Raw genomic sequence first — 22819 nt, forward strand, 5'->3', positions numbered from 1 at the left:
TAAAAAATAAAAATAAAAAAGCATTAGAAGTCTTCCCATCAATTCCATTTGGATCTGAATGTTTAAAGTATTATAAAATATTAAAACAAAGTTAAACTAAAAGTAAACTTGTTAAGAGCAAAAACAATTCTTCACATATTTTATACAAACACAATTGCATTCATTTGGTTGACAAATATGCACAGGTTGATAAGGATAGATAAAACAAGCCACACTCTCCTAAGAAACCACCTAAGTATTTAGAAAGAAACCACTTAAAATCTAAAGTGATAACTGGAGATAAAGTTCAAGAAAAGACACAAATTAACATGACTAAATTCTAGTCTTACATAAATCCTTTGTTTTATTTTAACCAAAAAATCAAAATATCTTTAAATAGTTCAGTGATACTCAAGTTTAAAACAGAAAAACTTTGTAAACAAAGTCATACATGGCCTATGCAGCAGGAACAGGTTGTACTAAGATTAGGACTGTAACCTAAATCATGCTTACTGGAGTCATTGGTAATTTATTGTTTGCAGTTTCAAAGGATCCAAGCAGAGAGTTGCCTAAGGGGATATACAAAATTATAAAATGTTCATGTCTGTGAAAACATCAAGAAGCCACACCCAGCATGGCATATTAAAAGGGAAGCTTTGAGTCTTCTTTTAATAAAATCATTTTCACTTGAAACTATCAAGAATAAGAATAGAAATAAAGGGCAAACTGAATCAAATGTATCTAATTGGACTGGGAGCCAGGACTCCAAGTTAGCTTTGCCACTAACCAACTGTGTGGCTAAGGAAAAACTTAACCTTTCTGGCCCCACTTTTCTCATCTGTGAAATGAGCAGTTTGTGGATCTGCAACCCATTATCAAGGGCAAATACTTCTCTCTGCAAAAGAAAAGGAAGCCCAACCCTCCCTGGCCCAACCCATCACACAAATATTTCATAGTTCAGCTTCCATAAAACACTTCATGTCAAACTCCTGCTCTAAATATCTGCAGTCCCTTCACTTTCAGGACTAAAAGAGGTTTCTCCAACACAAACAAACAAAACAAAACAAAAACCCAATGAATCGTAGAAGTATCTAATAGCACCTTTTAGCTTTAAATTTTTCTGTGACTATGAATAAAGACAGACATTATATAGACAGGAAAAGTTTTTCATATTTTCTACAACCTCTTCCCTACTCCTTAGCCTTGAGTCAATTACAAAGCAGGCATGAGGTAGAAGGGGTTAGGGTAAACTAGAGAGCTTAATGACCAGGAACAGCAGTACTGACTAACAAATGAGATAGGATGAGGAAGTCACAAAGATCTACCAAGATTCTCAAGATTTGTAGTCATTGTAGTGCCTCCATTCGTTATATTTTACTGCAATAACAAATCATCCCAAAACTCAGCAGCTTAAGACAATAGATGCCATGATTTCACACCAATTCTGAAGATCAGCAAGATGGGAGTGGCCTTATCTGGATGGTTCTGATGTGGGAGACCTCTTATCAGGTAGCAATAGAGATATCAGCCAGGATTGCAGTCATCCAAAGGCTTTCCTAGTGCTTGGAGGAACCATTTCCAAGGTGGCTCTCTCACATGGCTGTCAACCCAGGGCTGGTTGTTAACAGGAGGCCTCAGTTCTTTATCAAACGGGCACTTCCAAAGGGTTGCTTGATACAGCCAGTGATCCAAGAAAGTATAAGATAGAAGCTGCAATGTGTTATGGTCTAGCTTTCTTGGGAACTGGCTACTACAATTCACTCCCTGGACTCCAAAGACTCATGTCCCAGCCACATGCAAAGTACACTGACTCCCTCCCAAAACCCGAAAATCCTCATTCCTTTGCAAGGTGAGCTCCAAGTCTGAAATCTCATCACTGAAGTCAGATCTAAGCATGCCTGAGGATCCTCAGATAGAATTCCTTAAGTATGGCACTTAAGTACAGTTCATCTCAACCTGAATGTCTGTTAACTAAAGAAGACAAGTTATCTGCCCCCACCCTAACTCACAATAGTGGGACAGGTGTATGATAATCACTACAGACACTCAAAGTGCGGAGAAATAAAAGGCACACAGGAGTCAACAGTCCACAGACATTCTGAAATCCTGCAAGACAAAGGTTGGTAGTTCCTTCATTAGGACTCAAAGCTAAGGAATACTTAATGGTTTTTGGTACTACCCTCTGGACTCTTGGTTCAACCCTAAAAATAATCTTTCCTTTTCTTTGAAAAGTAGCCTGTGTTTGCAGCTACACAGCTTTCTCAAACTTCTTCCTAGCCTACCCACAGAAGTTTGGGAAAACTAAAGGCCTCTAAGCTTTCTAATTCTCTGTCCCTTTTGGTCTAAGCTGGCAGTGTTTCTGCAATATGATTTTCTCAAAGATATATATCTTTTGTGAATCTTATTGGGGTTCCTTCCACTGGACAAAAACCACACCCATGAATCTTTAAGAGAAACACTTCTCTACCTTGTTTTTCTGCTGGAATGACTGAAGGACAATACCTTTAAGCTTCTTAAAAGCCCTATTCCTGGACTGGACAGACCTCCAAGTCATCACCCCTAGATCTTTCTAAAAATTAAAGAATTTTTTTTTTGAGTTGAAGTCTCACTCTGTCGCCTAGGCTGGAGGGCAGTGGCACACTCCTGGCCACTGCAGCCTCAACCTGTTGGGCTCTGGCGATCCTTCCGCCTCAGCCTTCCAAGTAGCTGGAACTACAGTTGAGCGCTACCTCGCCCGGCTAATTTTTTGATTTCTTGTAGAGATGAGGTCTCACCAAGTTGCCCAGGTGGGTCTCGAACCCGCGGGCTCAGGCAATCCACTCACCTCAGCCTCCCAAAGGCGTGGGATTACAGGCTAAGCCACCGAGCCTGGCTTCAACTTCATCTTTAGATCTTATTTTCCTGTAATGCTCTGAATTTAATCTGTGCCTGAAATCTCAGTTCTAGCGAGCATCATTTACTTGCTAAAAAGGGTGATAATTTTCAAAACCAGCAATTCCTATTTCCTTCATGTTTATCTCTCTATACCCCTCTTTCTCTCTCCTCACCTTTTATTATTAACAGCAAGAAGAACCAAAAGTTTATACTTCACACTCTGGAAGTTGCCTCACTAGAATGGAATCTTCTCAACAGATGACTTACTTAATTGTGTACAATTCCTAAATACAAGAGAGTGAATATCAGAAGATGAGAATCATTGGGACCATTTTGGGAAGCTGACCACAATACTTTTAACACTAAAGAATACAGAACAGCCATTAATTTGGAATAGAAAAATAAACTTTTAAAGATATTGAGTTTTACATGTCCAGCTAGTAGTAATTTAGGTTTGGAGCCCATGAAAAATATTTGATCTTAAATACGGTTTGGTAATCAGGCACACATTGGTAGAAGTAGAGATTAAGGATATCAATAAGCCTTCGTAGGAAAAGCAAAGAAAAAGAAGGATTCACAATCAACCACCAATATTTAAGGGGCAGTTAAAGAAAGAAAAAAAAAATGGGCATCCAGAAAAATCAGAGGAAAAGCTGAAGAGAACAGCATTATGGAAAACAAGAGGAGAGGTTTCAAGAAGGGAGTGGCAGATGCTCCAATAGGAAGACTACCTAAAGAATCTGACAATCAGCCGGGCTTGGTGGCTCAGCCTGTAATCCCGCGCCTTTGGGAGGCTGAGGTGAGTGAATTGCCTGAGCCCTCGGGTTCGAGACCCGCCTGGGCAGCGAGACCTCACTCTACAATAAATCAAAAAATCAGCTGGGTGTGGTGGCGCATGCCTGTAATTCCGGCTACTCGGAAGGCTGAGGCGGAAGGATCGCTGGAGCCCAGCAGGCCGAGGTTGCGGTGACCGGGAGCGGCCACTGCACTCCAGTCTGGGCGACAGAGTGAGACTCCAACTCAAAAAAAAAAAAAAAAGAATCTGACAATCAAAGGGAGTGTATACTTAGTGAGCATAAACTCGAGAAGGTTAAGGAGTAATAAGTGACAGTGAAGAGCAGCCATTGGCAATAGACCGAGGATCACCCCAAATGTGAAAGAGTTCGATGTTACCCAGGGAGTCTGCTCCTACTCACGTCTGCCACTGCTCTGCCCAAAGCTTTCACCCACAAACCTCCAGTGTTAGGAGGCTCCATGCCTAGAAGGAAAACGTGTGGGAGAAGCAGCTTTCACTTTCATTGTCTTTACTCTTGACTCCAAATGTAGGGTGACATTCTACCTTTTCCCAACGTTTTCCAGTTTTAAACATAAACACAATTTTACACTTTGATGGAGTCTCAACTCCTATCTCCATTATAAGTCCTGAAAAGAGAGTTATGGAAAAGATATCATATGGATAGGATGAGTATTCTAACACTAGGCCCCAGGATAAAATCTTTGTTATCATAGGTTTTTGTTATTATAGGTCTTTGTTAACACCTCTCCTTTTAGAGTCTTTCAACCCATTTTCCTTCCACAAGCACTTACAATAAGTTTCCTACACATGAAACTTCAAGTTGCGAACTTTCAAAGATGCAAACATGCACTTACACATCCAATCACATAAGTTAGTTCATGTGTCTGGTGTGCATTGCCACATGCTGTACTATAAGATCTAAAATGCTTTATTTTGTGTGTTTGTTTATGCATTATTGGTGTGAAAAGTATTAAAAACCTATTACAGTACAGTACTATATAGCCAATTGTGTTAGGTACCTAGGCTAACTTTTTGTTGGACTTACAAACGAATGGACTTAGGAATGCATTCTCAGAACAGAACTCATTCATATGTAGAGGACTTTCTGTATCTAGTAACATATTTTCATATCACTTTAGCACATTTCCTTACTCTTGTTATCAGGGATGGGAACAATGTCAGGGACCCAAAAGCTGAATGTGTCGTTCCTATTTTAGAAAGCTCTTATCGGCAATATAAGGGTCTTCTCATTTTACTTTGTTATTTTACTATTTTCTTCTTCATCACACATGTCCACTCACTCTCACTCTTCTCTATTAAAAGATGCCTTCCCCAGGTATATACCCTAAAGAAAGAAAAAGAGATTCTCAAACAGGTATAGTACATGTTCGTGCACAGTGATAGCAGCATTCTTCACAACAGTCAAAAGCTGGAAGCAGACAAATAGATATATAAATCGTGTGTCTATCCAGCCATAAAAAGGAATGAAGTACTGATTCTTGCTCTAAAACATTATGCTAAGTGAAAGACGCCAACACACAAAAGTCACATATTCCATTTATATGAAATATCCAGAATGGATAAATCCAAAGACAAAATGCAGGTTGGCAGTTGCCAGGGGCTGGACAAATGAAGAAATATGGAGAAGTATAACAAGTATAAGAAGTATTACCTTGGAGTGTTGGAAATGCTTAGTGGTTGCACTTACATTGTGAATATACTACATGCCACTAAATTATTCAATTTAAGATGTTTAGTTGTTATGTGAATTTCACCTATTATTTTTAAAAGATGTCTTCTTTAATGTGTTTTAAAATGTAAACATCCTTTAACAAGTGTTGTTGTATGTATGCCATTATGCCCCAGATTTCTCTTATGTTGAATCATTTTATTATGCAAAAGTTTAAATCTTTATTAAAGTGTACTACATCACGTTAGACTCTTACACAGCCCAAGGTCACTTTCATTTTTACTTGAAGGATCCAAAAAAAGAAAATCTTTAATAATAAAATTTTAAGTATAATGACTTCCAGTCTTTACAGTAAATAACTTGCATCATGAAACTTTAAGGTAACAATATAGAAATGTCTATTCAGAAGAGCAAGCCAGTAAGACCGACTTCTGCAAAAATTTCTTGAGTGTACAGGGTCAAGAACTATCAGAAGTAAAAATGAGTTCTTTAAATAGAAACAAGGCTAATAAAAGGATTTATTACAAAAGCCCTGAGTAAGATCAAAATCCTAACTAATTCTGATAATGCGTGATGCTGTGCTCATGACTGTGACCTGAAACCCTTAGGAAGTTTAAGCCCAAGGTCCCAGAAGAGCATCACCTGTAAATGCTCCCCCACATACATTAACCAAATTATTTTCAAGATTACTTTGGCATGGTATTCTCAGAAGGATCTTTGCCTACTTTAAACAAGTTTTCAACTAAAACAAAAGATAACTAATATCTCCAAGCACATGATGATGCTGATAAATTTGTCCCGAGGCCAAGAGATTTGGTGACCTCAAATCTATTTCTATCTATGATGTGGCACCAAAGTCCCTGCCCCCTCGATCCCTGAAATTGACAGTGCCAAAAACATTAGCAGGTATGTGCCAGTAATCAAGAGCTTATATCATATCACTTGAAGCAGAAAAAGTCAACTAAGTCCACACCTTAGAATAATGATTTACAGACACAGTCCCCAATCAGCTGCATCAGAATCACAAGAGGGAGACATGTAGTCATCCCTCTGTTGCAAGCTGGAGAGCCACTCTCCTACCCTTGCTACTCAAGGTATGACCCACAGACAGCAATGGGGGGAACCTGTTAGAAATGCAGACTCTCTAGCTCTACAACAGACTTACTGAATCACAATCTGCATTTTAAGAAGCTCTCTCAGGTGATCTGAGCTTTTATAGATGAGTTTTTTAGCAAATAAAGTGAGGAAAATATTTTCATCAAATATGGGCTATGTACAGTGGCTCATGCCTATAATCCCAGAGCTTTGGGAGGATCCCTTGAGGTCAGGAGTTCAAGATCAGCCTTAGTAATGTAGTGAGATCTCATCTCTACCAAAAAATAAGAAAACATTAGCCAGGCATGGTACTGACATAAGAGGATTGCTTGAGTCCAGGAGTTTGAAGCTACAGTGAGCTATGATCATGCCACTGTGTTCTAGTCTGGGTGACAGAGCAAGACTCTCTCTCTAAAAAAAAAAAAAAAAAAGTAAAATGAAACAAATATGACTTAAAAACAGTGTTTCTCTTTAGTATGTACACACGACCCTAGGGATTATGGAGTTCATCACTAGACCATCAACAAAAATACTTGAATTCCATTCTTAGATATATTGATTGTCATCAAAGTTATTTTAAAGCAACTTCTAGTAGCAGGGTGACTATAATATATGTAAATTTGCATTTTATACAGTTTCACTAAGAAAGCAGTTGAGTCATAATTTGATCAGCTAGCACTAGTTTTTTAATCTGTTATTTTGGAGAATCCACTTATAAGAATTCTCTTATTTTATGGCATAGCTAAAATAAATATGATCTATCAGGTCACACCAACATTTTATGACTATAATATACAGGCAAACATTCAGAGATCCAACTTCAGGAGTTATTTGTGAGGAAAATAAGCAGCCTGTCTCATTCTTTTTTTTAACATTTTCCCTTCAGTATCAACTTCTCTACCAAAAAAAGGGCCCAGTCACTTGCTGACAACAAAGGAACTGAGGACAAGGAGAGCAGTAAAGTTTTGTAACATGCAAATGTAAAAATAGGAACGAACCTACTAGGAATGCTTAAAGTAATTGCCAAGCGATACTGAGGGCCCAAGGGATTAGGTGCAATTATGATGCCTGCAGTGTGGTGATTTGACATTTCGCCAGCTCTGCTTGGCAGAGCAAGAGCAAAAACCAGACCACATAAGGCAGAGCCAAGTTGGCAAGTTAGGGCAGCAGCAGGTCAGGGGAAGGAGAGTTGAGTGCGCTGGTAAAGGCTACTTGAAATGCTTCATCAACTCAGGTTGCAGTGAACTACATAAAGCAATAACAGGCTTTGTCAAGCTGCAGCATGAATTAAGTGACAGTCTTGCATACCATTCATCAAGTTAAACCTTAGATCAAAATGAGGTAATTCTAAAACTCTTCTACTCTTTTTTGTTAAGTGCTGAAATAGATGCTTTAGAAGTTCTGTCCTCAAATTATCCACATTAGTTCTTCCAAAGAAAACAAGTAATTGCTTTTAAAAAAAAAAGTCATAATGATGCCAAAAATGCACTAAAATATATTTAATGAAGAAAACTATATGGTAACACTTTAGGGTTGGCTAGGGATTGGGGATCCTTTAGTGCAGCCTTCCCCATGCAGCCTCAGGGATCACATTTGCAAGATGATGTGTCTGGATGGCCACCGGGTATTTATTTATTTTTGTGAGTTGGAGTATCACTCTGTCGCCCAGACTAGAGTGCAGTGGCCGCTCCTGGCCACCGCAGCCTCAACCTGCTGGACTCTGGCGATCCTTCCGCCTCAGTCTTCCGAGTAGCCGGAATTACAGGTGCGCGCTACCACGCTCAGCTAATTTTTTTTTAATTTTATTGTAGAGAGGAGGTCTCGCCACCAGGTATTTAAACTTTTTCAGCCCCAGGGATTCACCACTTTATGAGGCTGATTCACTTTTAGTCATTTTTCTGTCAAGAAAGTCCAAAGACTCCCTCATCATAATTGTAAAACCTTAATTCTAAATCTGCCTACCTAGTAATGCCAACTAAGCCTTACCCTTGTCCCACATGACAGCCCCTTTGCTACTGTGATGGCTCTTCACACATCCCACAACCTCACATTTCCTCTTTAGATGCCTCTTTGTCTTCAACATCCTTGTCCCTCATATGACATTTTTCAGTTCTCATGAATAGCGAATTTTCCCAGGTTAGTACTTACTGAGTTCTTACTGTATGCCAGGTAGCAAACCAAAGCACTTTACACTAATTATATTATTCACATTCTCACCCAAAAACTTCTGGAAGAAAATACTTCCTCTGCCTTTTTTACAGTCAAGTCCCAAGTGCCTGGAACAGTGTGTGGCACATAGTAGGTGTTTAATAAATATTTTTAGGATGGAAGGCACAGTTATGAACCTAAGACAAATCAAGTGACCGATGCCATCATATCATCTTTACATCTTGGATTCTTTTCTTATCAACCTCTTGCCCTTCCTTTTCCAATTTTTACATAATAAAATCTACCTAAGGAAAGTCTTCCAATTTTATCTGAATGAAACTGTCATGTATTATATCATCCTACTTGAATACTGAAACAATTATTTTTACCACTACAAGCTAATTATAGCGTTGTTTTAGCAATTCCAATTCATAATGTTCAAAAAGAAAAAGTTGCCCTCAAGGCTGAAACTTGGCAAATAAATATTCATCTAAGATTTAAAAACAAGCAGGTTTTGGAACTCTAGGGAAGTGCTCCTAAACTTGTGCCAACACTATGACTAAGAGATTATGGTTAGAAATAAAACAGTAGTTTCTCCATTAGCAGAGCTACAGTATTATGAGGGTACTGGAAACAACTTCAGTGTTGACCCCAAGTTGTTAAGTTTCTATTCTTGGTGACACTTATCTTTATTTTTTTTATTTTATTGTGAATAGAGTTGCAACAAACATACATATACTTATCTTTAATTGAGAGTAGAAGAGAAGCAGGAAGACAAGGAGACTGAGGAAATCTCCTAAGAAAGCTTCATAAATAACTCAACCACCATTGACTTAGTTATATGCCATTTATATGAAGGTGTTAAGGAATTCAGATATTTAATATCTAATATTTGTTACCTTGAAGAGAACCAATGCACAAATCCCCAGCCTATTCATTCATATGTAATAACCCCAAACTGTTTCAAAATATGGCTGGTGATCCACATAAGTTCCAGTAAAAGAGACATTACAAACTATTATTTACTTAGTTTTATTTTTTTGAGATAGGGTCTCACTGGCACTCAGGTTAGAGTACAGTGGCACAATCATGGCTCATTGCATCCCCAAATTCCTGGGCTCAAGTGATACCCACCTTAGCCTCCAAGTAGGTAGGACTACAGATGCACACAACCACACCCAGCTCATTTTTTTAATGTTTTGTAGAGATGGGATCTCACTATTTTGCTCAGGTTGGTCTCAAGTTCCTGCCTTGGTCTTATTTTTAGTAAATGGCTAACTTTTATGCTATAATTTATCATACAAGCAAAATAATACATTGATAATGATAATATTACACATTCTTCTGTATATTTAGAAAAGAGTACTCTTTTTTGCTCTTGGTGTTAGTACTTAAATAATTATATTGATAAAATGTGAATAGTTTCAATGCTAGTGTTTGAGGCATAGTGTCACAACTTGTGACAGCAGTTCACTCTCTTTTTGAAATAAAACTTCAATTTAGTTTTACTAATGGGATCACAATTCAGCAGTTTTAATCATGTTTATTGATATCCTTTTACATTCACTGTTTCTATTAGAAAATAGAAGAAAAAGATAAAAATCTATCTTTGAATGCAATGAAATGCCAAAGTTTGATGCAATAGATATGAAATTGGTCCAATACACTGATAAGTGAAATAAAAACAAACTTAACAAACAAATTTAAAAACAAAGAGCATGGTAATTTATAGAAACATACAGATGTCATTATTAATCAAAAGTGAGGAAATCAAAAACATGACCAGAAAGAAGAATTGAGGCAGATGTAGTGCTAGACCCATGTTGTAGGAGGGAACCTCAGCAATGCCCCCTCCATGTCCTCCTTAACTTATGAAGGTTGGTTTACACCCATCTGATGATGGAGTCATAGTGACCAGAATCAGCTCAGGATGAACACTGCTCTTATTGGCTAAGCAATCAAACAGGTAAGGATAAGTAAAACAGAATTTACTTGGTGGATGTCTTTCCCAAATTTTCTAGGTGGAAGATCTCCTCAAACAAATCTAGAAAATTAGCAATAAAATTCCAGAAGAGAAAATAGACACAATTGACCTTATCTTTAAGTGGTTATTTTAAACGAGCTCCAAAATACCATCTTCCCATCTCTTCCCATGCTGTTGCTTGTTATCAGTGTTTTGCATACGTCAATATCACAAATGCTCACAAATGTATCTTCCTTATTACCACTAGAGAGATATTCCCTCTGAGTCACACGCTGGGTTTGATCTAGCACAGAGCAACCATAGCATCACCCACTCTTTCAAGCAAGGAATATAACGTCTGCTCACTCCTATACCTCAGTCACATCACATTCTAATATTCCTTGGGTATTTTCTTTTCAACCATACAAAATTCAATCCTGTCTCCTTCCTAGAAAAGTGCCACCCATGAATGAAAATAGTAATCATATTTGTACTTCTTTATACTACTTCAACTTAGATGAGAAAGAAGAGGAAAGATAAGTGGGCTTTTGTCCCCAAAATACTCTATCTTAAGGTCTCCCATTTTAGTTTTCTTTGTGCAAAGTGCTTCCAAGCTCCAGTGGCCCACAATCCTCACTGCATAGAATGGCTTTTAGAAAAGTACATGACAAAACCTAAGGAGCAATATTTAAATTTTATGAGATTCCTCAAGTGAATTTTCCATTGCTACTGAAGGGAACAACCAGATGTGTCAGCAGTGACCTCAGTATAGAGTAGATCACACGACTTTGCTGTAGGAGAGTGAAGAAGAATTTGCAAGAGAGTAAAGGTGTAAGAGTCAGATATGAGAACATTAACAATAACCTTCTGGAAAATGGCAGTAAGGATGCACACATAGACTTACCTTGTTTCTTACTTCTTTTGCCATCATGAAGGCAAGAGAAACTGACACACCCAACAGTTTAAGATAGCTGGCTTCATTGCCCATTTCCTGCATTCTACAGCATTCCTGAATAAGGAGACGCCTTCCCAGGCTCTATCGTCACACCTTGCACATTTCACTCCCGAAAGTAATCTGAAAGATTTGCCCTTTATATCAAAGATGTTCAAATTCAGCCCATATTTTTGACACACATGTGGACAGAGATAACCACAAACATTCAAAGGAATGAGTCAAGTCAAATTTTCTGAAATACCACTGTTTTTCAAAGGGAAATTACAAATGAAATGGGAGCATGAGTAGATCAATCAATTATATAGTCAGCCTCTTTACATGAGCCCAGGTAAAAAGAGTTGTGTTTACTTTCTTGATTCTTAGCTCAGTGGTTCTCAATCAGAGATTATTTTATTCTATGGGAATCACTGGCAATGTCAAGAGACATCTGTGAGTACAGGCCAGGGATGCTGCCAAAGGTTCTACAATGCACAGGAAAGACCTCCACAACAAAGATTTATCTAGCTCAAAATGTCAATAGTGCTCAAACTGAGAAACCTTGCTTTAGCTAAATGCAAATAAATCATCAGGAACCCAAGATAACTATAAGTCTTAGCATTTAATAACTTCCTTGATGTTTCTACACATACTGTTTTCGGGCACACTAACATATCAAATGGTAAAAATTATTCTGGTTCAACAGCTCTTTTCATTGTCAGAACATCTCACCTGTCTCTTAGAGTTTTGTTTTGAGATTGGGTTGTTTTTAAATCCCCAAATAAAGTTTTAGTTTTGAGTTTCAATGATTTGAACAAACATTGAACACTAGTTAATTTTTTGGAAGACATAGACTCTTGAATTAGATTTTGTTAAACATGGTTTTGTGAAGACCAGAAAGATAGAGAACTTGTATTTTTTTATAAAACTCAGTCAAGTGAGAAAAGTCGTATCTCTAGAAGAAAAGATCCAGGAAAATATGGTTATTACCCTCCTAAAACAATCACATAAGTGTTTCAAGCAAAGTATTCAATATATTTCTAAAATCATCTAAGCATCTCTTTTCATGTCCCCTTGGCTCAAGGAGTATATTCTGTGTTTTTCCCACAGGTGCATATGCAAAGGGTAAATCCATTGCCTTTGCTTCAAAGCTACACATGGTAACCAAAGTGACTTGGATAAAAGATACAGCTAAGGCAAAGACAGTAAGAAAGAAGTAATGTAACAGGGAGTGTGGAACACCATAGCTACTCAGCTTAAACATACAGAATTTCCTATTGTATTTGAACTACCTTGGTGTATCTACCCCACACAAAACTCTTTCACAGAACCCATTTCAACCCACACACCTGAACTGAATGAGTCAAAGAAAATCAACCATTCTGACCACAGTGCATTTGGCCAAGGCAACTATTTTTTAAAAGAACTGATCCATAGGCTGGCCAGTGACCTGTGATATCCATAACCTGGAAAGAAAAGATAACCTGATCCATTCAGATTTCTTTTGGGAAACCTCAACTAAAGACACCAGAGAAATTCTTCTGTTGGAAATGGGGCAGAAAAAAGTAATCATGAGGGATGCAGCTACCATGTTTATGGCTGAATACTGGATTAAAGGGAGAGTTCTCTGATAAGCCCTTAAAATAGAACTCTCTTTATCCGACTTAGCTTGAAAACATCTCTGTGATTTGCTACTAAAAAAGTATTTACTGTAGGGAAAACTGATTAAATCTGATAAAGGTCTTTGGATTGTACTAATGTCAGTTTCCTGGTTTTGATATTTTACTACTGTTATATAAGATGGTGCACTGGGGAAAACTGAGTGAAGGGTACAGAGGACCTTTGTGTACTTTTTTTTGGTAACTTCCTATGATTCTATATTTATTTCAAGGTTAAAAAGTTTTTATAAAGCAGGTATTAACTGGAATATTTACCTATCAGTATTAGTTTCCTAGGGCTGTCATAACAAAGTACCAAAAACTGGGTAGCTTAAACAACAATGATTTGTCTTACACTTCTGGGGGCTAGAAGTCCAACATCAAGGTGTTAGCAAAACCAGCTCTCTGTGAAACCTCTAGGGAAATCTTCCTTGACTCTTCCTAGCTTTGGCTAGGTGGTCAGCACCTTTTGTGTTCTTTGGCTTTTAGCTGCATCACTCCAATCCTGCTTTTACATGACATTTGTCCTATAAGTGTGTGTCTTCACACCTTTATCTTTTATTATTATTATTATTATTGTTGTTATTATTTTTAAGGCAGTGTCTCACTTTGCTGCCCAGTCTGGAGTGCAGTGACATGATCACAGCTCACCGCAGCCTCCACTTTCTGGACTCAAGTGATACTTCCACCTCAGTCACTGGAACTGCTGGAATGGGCCCTTACCACCATGCCAGGTTCATTTTTGGATTTTTTTTATTTTTTTATTTTTTAGAGAAACAAAGTCTTGCTGTGTTGCCCAGGCTGGTCTCCAACTACTGTGCTCAAATGATCCTACTGCCTTGGCCTCCCAAAGCACTGGGACTACAGGCATGGGCCACCACCCCCAGTCACACGTCCATCTTTTTATAAAAAACATCAGTCATATTCAATTAGGGGCCCACCCTACCCCCAAATAATTTGAACTGATTACAACATCTGCAACAACCCTATTCACAAAAAACATCATATTTTGAAGTATTGGGGTTCAGGATTTATATATATATAAAATATATATATTTTTTTTTTTTTTTTGAGTCTTGCTCATGGCACCCTAGCATTGACCTGCTGGTGGGCTGCAGCAATCCTTCCACTCAGTCTTCCAAGTAGCTAGAACTACAGCCGTGTCCTATCACGCCTGGCTAATTTTTCAATTTATTGTGGAGATGAGGTCTCACCATGGTGCCCAGTTGCCCAGGCTGGTCTTGAACCCATGGGCTCAGGAAATCCTTTTACCTCAGCCTCCCAAAGTGCTGGGATTACAGGTTTGAGCAACCGCACCCTGCCGGATTTCAATATATTTTGGTGGAGGAGGATACAATTCAACCATTCCTATCAAAGACTGACTTCTAGAACCTATCATTTTTCACATTGAAAATCTTGTTTGTTCATTTCTTTAAAAACTCTTTCATTGCCTATATGTATCAGTCACTATGCTAGGTGCTACAAACACAAAAATTAGCAATATGAAGAGTCTTCTGTAAGTGTCAAAAAACTAAGGCTTCTAACATGCTCCTTGAGGAATTCTTAGAGGTCTTCACAGTCCCACTATCACTGCTCAAGGGCATCCCACCAAATGGCACAATCTACTCTAATTCTTCACAGCACATTCATTATGTGGTGCTTTCTTGCACATTTGCTAATTTATTTGCCTTATCTCCCCCCATACACACACACTAGAAAGTAAGTTCTTTGAGGTCAAGGTCCATATTCATCTTTGCTTCTCAAATATATCCCTATAAATTAGAAAAATCTCTCACCTAGCAGGCACCCAATTATTTCTTGAAAGAACATTCACTGAATATGTATGTCAGACTATCTATTATCCCTTTCAATCCTCATGACAACAGTTCCAAGTAGATGCTGGAGCTCTAATTCACACTTGAAATTAAGGCTTAGAGAAGTTTTGATATAACTATCCTGACCAACAAGCAACAGGAGTCAATGAGGCATGCTGACACCTTCAAACCAACTGGGTTTAGCCGAATTCTGCAGCCATGGTCACTTTTATGTTCCAAAGCCAACTTAAAACGCTCGGTGTCTTGTACTTGAAAAATCCTCCTATTTAATATACCGGAAATACATTTCATTTTAGTCTCCAGAGATAAAATCCAAACTAGATGGAATTCCTGATGCTTGAAATAGAAATACTTGGAGAGATCTTTGGATTTAAAAATAAAATACATTTGTGTTTTCATATAATCATAAAATTGAATAAAACCTCCAGTGGCCAACAGCAACAAACTCCTACAATTCAAGCATTCCAAGTATGCAGGGTGTTTTAGATCAAAGGCTAATTTCATTTAAAATGATACAATTGATCCAAGAAATGACTACTTAAAATTGAAGCAATAAACTAAGAATAACTTAAGCCATTTAGAAAGACTAGTACTTTCAATACAATTCAAACTCTTAACATTCAGGTGTTATTTTAAAAAGGCATTTTCGTATAAAGCTTATTATTTTAGTAAACTAAATGTTTCCTCCTAAGAAGATGCCAAGAATCAGATCTCTGTAATTTTATTCCTTAAATAAGAAGTATATTCTAGCTAGGCTCAGTGGCTCAGCCTGTAACCCCGTGCCTTGGGAGGCTGAGGTGAGTGGATTGCCTGAGCCTGTGGGTTCGAGACCCGCTTGGGCAACTTGGTGAGACCTCATCTCTACAATAAATCAAAAAATTAGCTGGGTGTGGTAGCGTGCGCCTGTAGTTCCAGCTACTTGGAAGGCTGAGGTGGAAGGATTGCTGGAGCCCAGCAGATAGAGGCTGCAGGGGCCGGGAGCGGCAACTACACTCCAGTCTGGGCAACGGAGTGAGACTCCAACTCAAAAAAAAAAAAAGAAATATGTTATTACTATATTACTAGAAGAAAATTATATATCTATTAATAACTATCTTTTATCTTTTCAAATTTAAGAACAATAAAATTATTGAGTCCACTGCCTTTTCACAACAAGTATAGAATGGAGACAATTTGGTAAAAAGGAAGGAATTAATATTTAAGCTCATCTACTATGAGAACTTTATATACATATTTTTAAATAAACTATAAAAACTTGTCACTCTTCTTTTCTAGACAGACATTTTCCAATAATAAATACTGTGTAACCAAACATCCCTGACAAGATTCTGATGAGATTTTCATTCCTCTTGCAAATCCAAAGGTTTTGGTTCTGCTAACCTTAATTACTCATGCCTTTAACATTTGTAAACACATGAATGGCCAAACACAAATTTTCTGACTGTATTATAAACAGCATGACTATTCCAAAAATAATACAGTTTGTTTTTGCATTCCAATTATTAGCTGTCTTATACTTCAGTGTTTTGGGAAGTTAATTTATTTAAAGTGACTCCCATCATCAGCAATAATTTTTAGAATTTCTAACATTTTGAAAATTATTCATCATTTATACTTAATTATGAATTATCTCCACACAGTTTCATATTATTATTTTCTCCAGTGTCTTGGTCCATCAAAAAGGCGACATAATGAGAGTGTGGGGTATTTTTCAGACACAAAATCCTCATTTTAAAGCTAGCAAGAATCTAGAAAACCATCACAGTCAAACATTACAGTGGCAAAGAGGAAGACAGTGACTTGTCCAACATCACACAGGACTTTGGTAGGAAACCAAAACACATAACGCAACAGAGCTAATCTTGAGCTATTCTGCAAATGCACTTATGATCTGTGCACTGAGTAAGGGCAAATCATAGGCATAAAGCTGCAGAAACCTAATAACTGGTGACCAGCTGACAATCTGGGGAGCCATTGTGGTTGGCCAGCAAACAACACAGGCAGGACTGAGCTTCAGAGAGAATGTGATCCCAAACAAATACAATTTGTGGAAGAACAAAGTCAAGAAAGGGAACAGAGAAAGTCTGAGGGCACAAAAATCAAAACAAACAAGCAAAAAATAAATTAAATAAAAGTCTGCAGGCAGAAGGGTACCAGTGAAAGGAACTACAGATATAAAGAGGACATCATTAAAAAAGCTTCCCTTGAGCAAAAATCCCATAACCTAATTTCAGTGGTAATTGCAGATATAAAAACTTGCCAGGGCCCACCTTTTTATATTTCAAAGACAAATAAATCTAATTTTTAAGATAATTTATTACTTACCAGGCCTGCTATGGGTGTGGACAGTCTATTGATCTTCTTAATGATGCCAGGTTTAAGCTTATTAATCAAACTGAAAGTAAATAAAGAAATAACATTTGCAATTACAAGAATGTCAATATCACTTCAGTGGTTTTTTAACATTCTCAAAAATCACATATATCACTGTTCCATCCCCCAGTATGTTATTCAGTGTCAATAGCACATCAGAAAACAAACAGCCAAGAAAATAAATCAAGAACCAAAGAACAGCTCTGCACACCATGGTGAGTGGCCCTCCCTAGACCATATAGACACAATTCTATATCCAAAGCCCTGTCCTTTAAAATAATTTCAGCCAGGCGTGATGGCTCACGCCTGTAAACCTATCACTTTGGAAGACCAAGATGAGAGGATTGCTTGTGCCCAGGAGTTCAAGACAAGCCTAGGCAACATAGTGAGACCTCCTCTCTGCAAAAAAATAAAATAAAATAAAATAAAAATTAGCAGGACATGATGGTGTATGCCTATAGTCCTAGCTACTTGAGAGACTGAGACAGGAAGATCACCTGAACCCAGGAAGTCAAGGCTGCAGTGAGCTGTGATCATGCCACTGCACTCCAGCCCAGATGACAGAGTGGAACTCTGACTCAAAAACTAAAAATAAAAAGTTTTATTTTTATATTTATTTGTTAAAGATAGGTAAAATTGGGTTCTGTTTCAGTTTAAGAATCTCTAATAATAATAATAATTTTATTGATCTTTTTTTATTAAACTGGTCCTCATTTTAAAAGGCAGCTTTCAAAACCACATTACTTTGCCACATTTACAAGGTGAACTGGAACTCGTCCAAATAATCAACTACTTTTCATTGGCAACTCATTCAAACCATGACTGATTGCTTTGTTACCATGGCAGAATGACTGGGTGAAATTTAAATTAAATGTTCCAGAACGCCCCTAAATGAGCTAAATTACCTTAGAAACTAAAATTAAACAAGTTTAAGTTAATATCACAAATACTCCAAAGCTATCTTTCTCCATACTCAAAAATACTAAAAAACGAACTCAACTTTGACAACTGCAACTTTGGGTACAATTTTGGTTCTAAATGTAGATTAGTATGAATTCTGTTTTTTTGTTGTTCACTATTACTGTGCTAGGTCATATTGAAATGTAATACTGTAAAAATGTTTTTCTAGCCGGGCTCGGTGGCTCAGCCTGTAATCCCACGCCTTTGGGAGGCTGAGGTGAGTGGATTGCCTGAGCCTGCGAGTTCAAGACTCGCCTGGGCAGCGAGACCTCATCTCTACAATAAATAAAAAAATCAGCCGGGTGTGGTAGCACGCACCTGTAATTCCGGCTACTCAGAAGGCTGAGGCGGAAGGATCGCCGGAGCCCAGCAGGTCGAGGCTGCGGTGGCCGGGAGCGGCCACTGCACTCCAGTCTGGGCGACAGCGTGAGACTCCAACTCAAAAAAAAAAGTTTTTCTATTAATGCTAGCTTGGTTAACTAATTGTTAATCAATGTCAGAAAACAAACAATAACTTTTCTATTCCATATCTATCCACAAAAGACAATTATTTATTCTGTAACAGAGCTTCAAAAAGAAAGCAAATAAAGGAGAAATAATCAAACATTCTTAATTTACTGGTCTCCTCTTCACAATAGAAAACAGAAAAAAACAATGTGAAACGTGTGGAATGTCACTTCTTCCACATTCCAGAGACTTATATGTACACTTGAGTGTGCTAAAAATAAAAAAAGACAAAAGTCTCAATTTAATAACCTTCAGAATGTTGTTCAACAGGATTAAAAAATTACAAAACAGTGGTTTATGAAGACTTAGTCTGGCGAACAAAAGATGCTTTTTTGTTTTCTTAGTTTATTCACACAAAGATTGTTAGACAATATAATATAGATAATAAAACCATCTTCTTGACTTTAAGCATTTTCTAGAACTCTTAATCCATGACTCCTAATTTCTGCTTTCTGCTTTCCATATAGGAAGGAAAGTTTTCTCTCTCTGTGTCCACATTATTTTTTTTAATCACTAGCTGAGGAGTCAGAAAATACCTAGTTATTCCCTGCTGAACAGGTTTTCTGTATTTCTGCTTTTGGTGACATTCTTGAAGGTACAGAATAACTAATAACTGAAGCATGACTTAAATAGAAACATAACTCTGGGGAAAAAAAAGAAAAAGAAATAACTCTGGCACAGTATAAGTCAAGAAATTATTTTACTTGTTAACCAATAGCTTGGCAGTGACTTTCTTACAATAACTTGCATTTTATTTATTTTATTTTATTTTACTTCATTTCATTTTTTGAGCCTCAACCTCCTAGGCTTGGGTGATCCTTCTGCCTCACCCTTCCAAGTAGCTGGGACTACAGGCACATACCACAACACCTGGCTAATTTTATTTTGTGTCTGTGTGTAACTTGCATTTTTAAATGCAATTTTTCAATGACATAAATTAGAGGCCAATATGAGGTAAAGAAACATGCAAATTGTCAGGGAAGTCTGGTACCAGTTGCCCTAATAGAGGAAGAGGGTCATGAATTCTTGCTCCACCTATTTGAGTCACTGATGACTTTGGTTCGCTCGTCCAGTTTACCTGTTTACACTACTTTTCGTTGTTGCATTACAGACGTAGTAATATCAAGAGCATTTTTTTAAATACAGTTTCCGGAATGAATAATAACATAGGCTACTCTCAGCTAGGTTAGCCAAAGGAAGTAAGGGATACAGGCAAAGGAAATAGAACAGATAAATGATGTCTCCCAGTAATGAGTTAACTGATATCTCCCTTATCAGAAGGATCCAAACATTACTAAGAAGCAACACACACAATGAATTAGCATTCCTTCTCCACTCCTAAACCTTCCAGTACATGTGCAAACAGGGAAATAACCACAAGGAAAAAACAACACTCTGGATAACACACAAAGTACCCTCTAAAAAGTTGAGTCACTAGAGAAAAATGCTGTTTTATTTTGTTCATTGTTATAATGGTTGTCATTTCTAAACACTAAAATATGGAGAAAATGCACATATATTTGGCAAATATTGAACATCCAATTAAATTATGAATAATCCTTTTCATATACAATTAAAGGGAAATCTTTTAGAATATTTCTTCAGGGAGAAAAAATGGGTTTTAGAATATTTCTTCAAGGAGAAAAAAATGGGTTTTAGAAAATCTAAATTTCTGTGAAATTCAAGTACATCTAGAGGAATAGGGGCATATTCTTATGGCAAATCAAATGCAAGTACCATCTATGAAAATACTTTCTTTTACAAATAGAACTTCTTTGCATGATAAGTGTTCTTCAGTAACATATGGAATCCCTACAGCTAACACTGACTTCATGTGTGACTTCAACCACACATGGAACGCCTACAGGTCACTGGCTCTATTTATGAAGCAAATAACACTATACCTTCCAGATGCCTATAGGCACTAGGATTTAGAATAGTCAGGGGGCCATTTTATCTGCCTATATCCCTATATTCTAGCCCTCCCATCCTTGGTAGAAATGTATCTCTATTTCCCCAAGCCTTCCCTTAGGTCGGGATATAAACCTGGTTAAGTGCTTGGTTAGCACATCACAGGTTTGCTCTTTTGGTAAAATTAAAACCAGAACAGAAAGCACTTCCACGTAGAACACTCACACAGTTAAGGCCTGCAACTCCTCTCCTTGTCCTTCAACTCATCCTTTGCTGTGGTCTGAATGTTTGTGTGTCCCTCTCTCCACCGTGAAAAATTCCTTATGTTGAAATCCTAACCCTGAAAGTGATGGTATTAGGAGGCGGGGCCCTTTGGAAAGTGATTAGATCATAAGGGTTCAGCCCTCATGAATGGGATTAGTGCCCTTATGAAAAAAAAAAAGGCCCTGGGAGCTTCCTTGCCCATTCCACCATGGGAAGTTACAAGAAGTCTATCTACCAAGGAAGTAGGTCCTTACCAGACACCAAATCTGAACTGTGAGAAATAAATTTCTATTGTTTATAAGCCATCCAGTTTACGGTATTTTGTTATATAGCTGCCTAAACAGACTAAACACATCTCTCAAGTTGTCTACTTTCTTTTCTTCTCCTCAGCCTCAAATATATTGTCCACTTTCTCCAAAGGAATTGGGTTACACAATGACAGGTGCAAGAAAGTTGGCTCTGTTCAAAAGCCTTGTCATTACTGGATGTGACCTGACTTTAAATAGAACTCAGAGGTGACACTCAGAACATTGTACATAAAGTTCAGCTATAAAAGGTTTTAATGAGAACTAGAATTTGACACTCTACTATTTGTTAGTCTCTAGAAACTAGTTACAAGCATCAACCCTCAATTTTCCTTTTATCAGAAATCTCTTAAGCCAAGGCACAACATTTATGAATACCTTTTGAGTTCCTATTTCCAGTGATTCTCAAAATGAACAACAGCTTATCAATATACTGAAAACTTTTTACCTTATGAATTATTTTATTAGGCACTCACACATACATACTTGTATTTCTAATATCTTTCTGTCAACTCCATTTTCTAAATGTATATTCCCACATTATCAAACTTGTATTATTATTATGTTAGCTAAGTTTATTAAAAGATATAATAAAGATATCACATTCCCTTTACAAATTAAAGACCAATGATTTCTGCTTTATCCACTATATGGCATTAACATATTTTGCCTACTTTTCTTCTCAACACAAATTCTGCTCATTGAACATTTGAATGCTCACTAAAAAGTCAGGACTGTGCCGGGATCAGCAGTAGAGCAGTGAGGCAGTATAGCTGCTAGGGGCAAAGACCAGCTCTCCTTCCAAATAGCCTTCCTCAGCACTTAGAGAAACCTGGCATTTAGTAGGTACTTTAAAAATATTTGCTAAAATTTACTTGCCTAATATATAATTCAGAAACATTTCTGTGAATTAATCAAATCTGTATCTTCTTTATAAAAATAAATTTAAAGAAAATTTACCTTTAGTTTCATTCAAATCCTAGAAATGGTATTTGGCTTCTACCAACAACACCTTCCTGCTAGTATTTTTTTCTGTTGCCAGACAAGTCAAACCTTAATAGTCTCTCCTAATTTTCAAAGTTGATCAAGAGAATAAACTATGGATACATTAATTTGGACTAATTACCTTCAGTAAATGCCTTACTAAGATTTTAAGTTGATGACTTGTAACCAAATTCATAAGCTATAATATTTTAAAATAAAAACCACATTGAGTGGGTAGTAATCATATTTCCATGGGTAATCAGCATCTATGCAGTCTGACAATTAAGTTCATGAACTCATTCTAGGAAAAGTAATGCATATCTCATTACTGAATGTCACTATAGTCACCTTGTAAGTACTCCCCTTGGGAAACTATGCACTGATGCCGGTGCCCAGTTCACCCATCAAAGCAATCTTGGAACTCTTTTTCTGGAATGGCCGTTAGAGCTGTTGTCATCCTGAATGCCTTCCTTTCAATGTTTCCTTTAACTTCAGGGTAAAGAAAAAAGTCATTGGGGGTCAGATCAGGTGAGTAGGGAAGGTGTC

At 37.4% G+C, this 22819-nt stretch overlaps 1 protein-coding gene across 3 annotated transcripts in view; it reads right to left on the reverse strand.

Annotated features, from left to right (window-relative positions):
* Window positions 1–22819, reverse strand: part of LMO7 (LIM domain 7) — a 127017-nt gene that overhangs the window by 97067 nt on the left and 7131 nt on the right. For all 3 annotated transcript variants that reach the window (XM_021707375.1, XM_021707374.1, XM_021707373.1), the window contains exon 2: window positions 17295–17364. The gene's annotated coding sequence lies outside the window, so the exon portion shown is untranslated. The remainder of the gene's footprint in view (window positions 1–17294; window positions 17365–22819) is intronic.

The sequence above is a fragment of the Carlito syrichta genome, unplaced genomic scaffold (genome assembly GCF_000164805.1).
Source record: "Carlito syrichta isolate Samal-C Ts95f unplaced genomic scaffold, Tarsius_syrichta-2.0.1 Scaffold316894, whole genome shotgun sequence".
Lineage (NCBI taxonomy): Eukaryota > Metazoa > Chordata > Mammalia > Primates > Tarsiidae > Carlito > Carlito syrichta.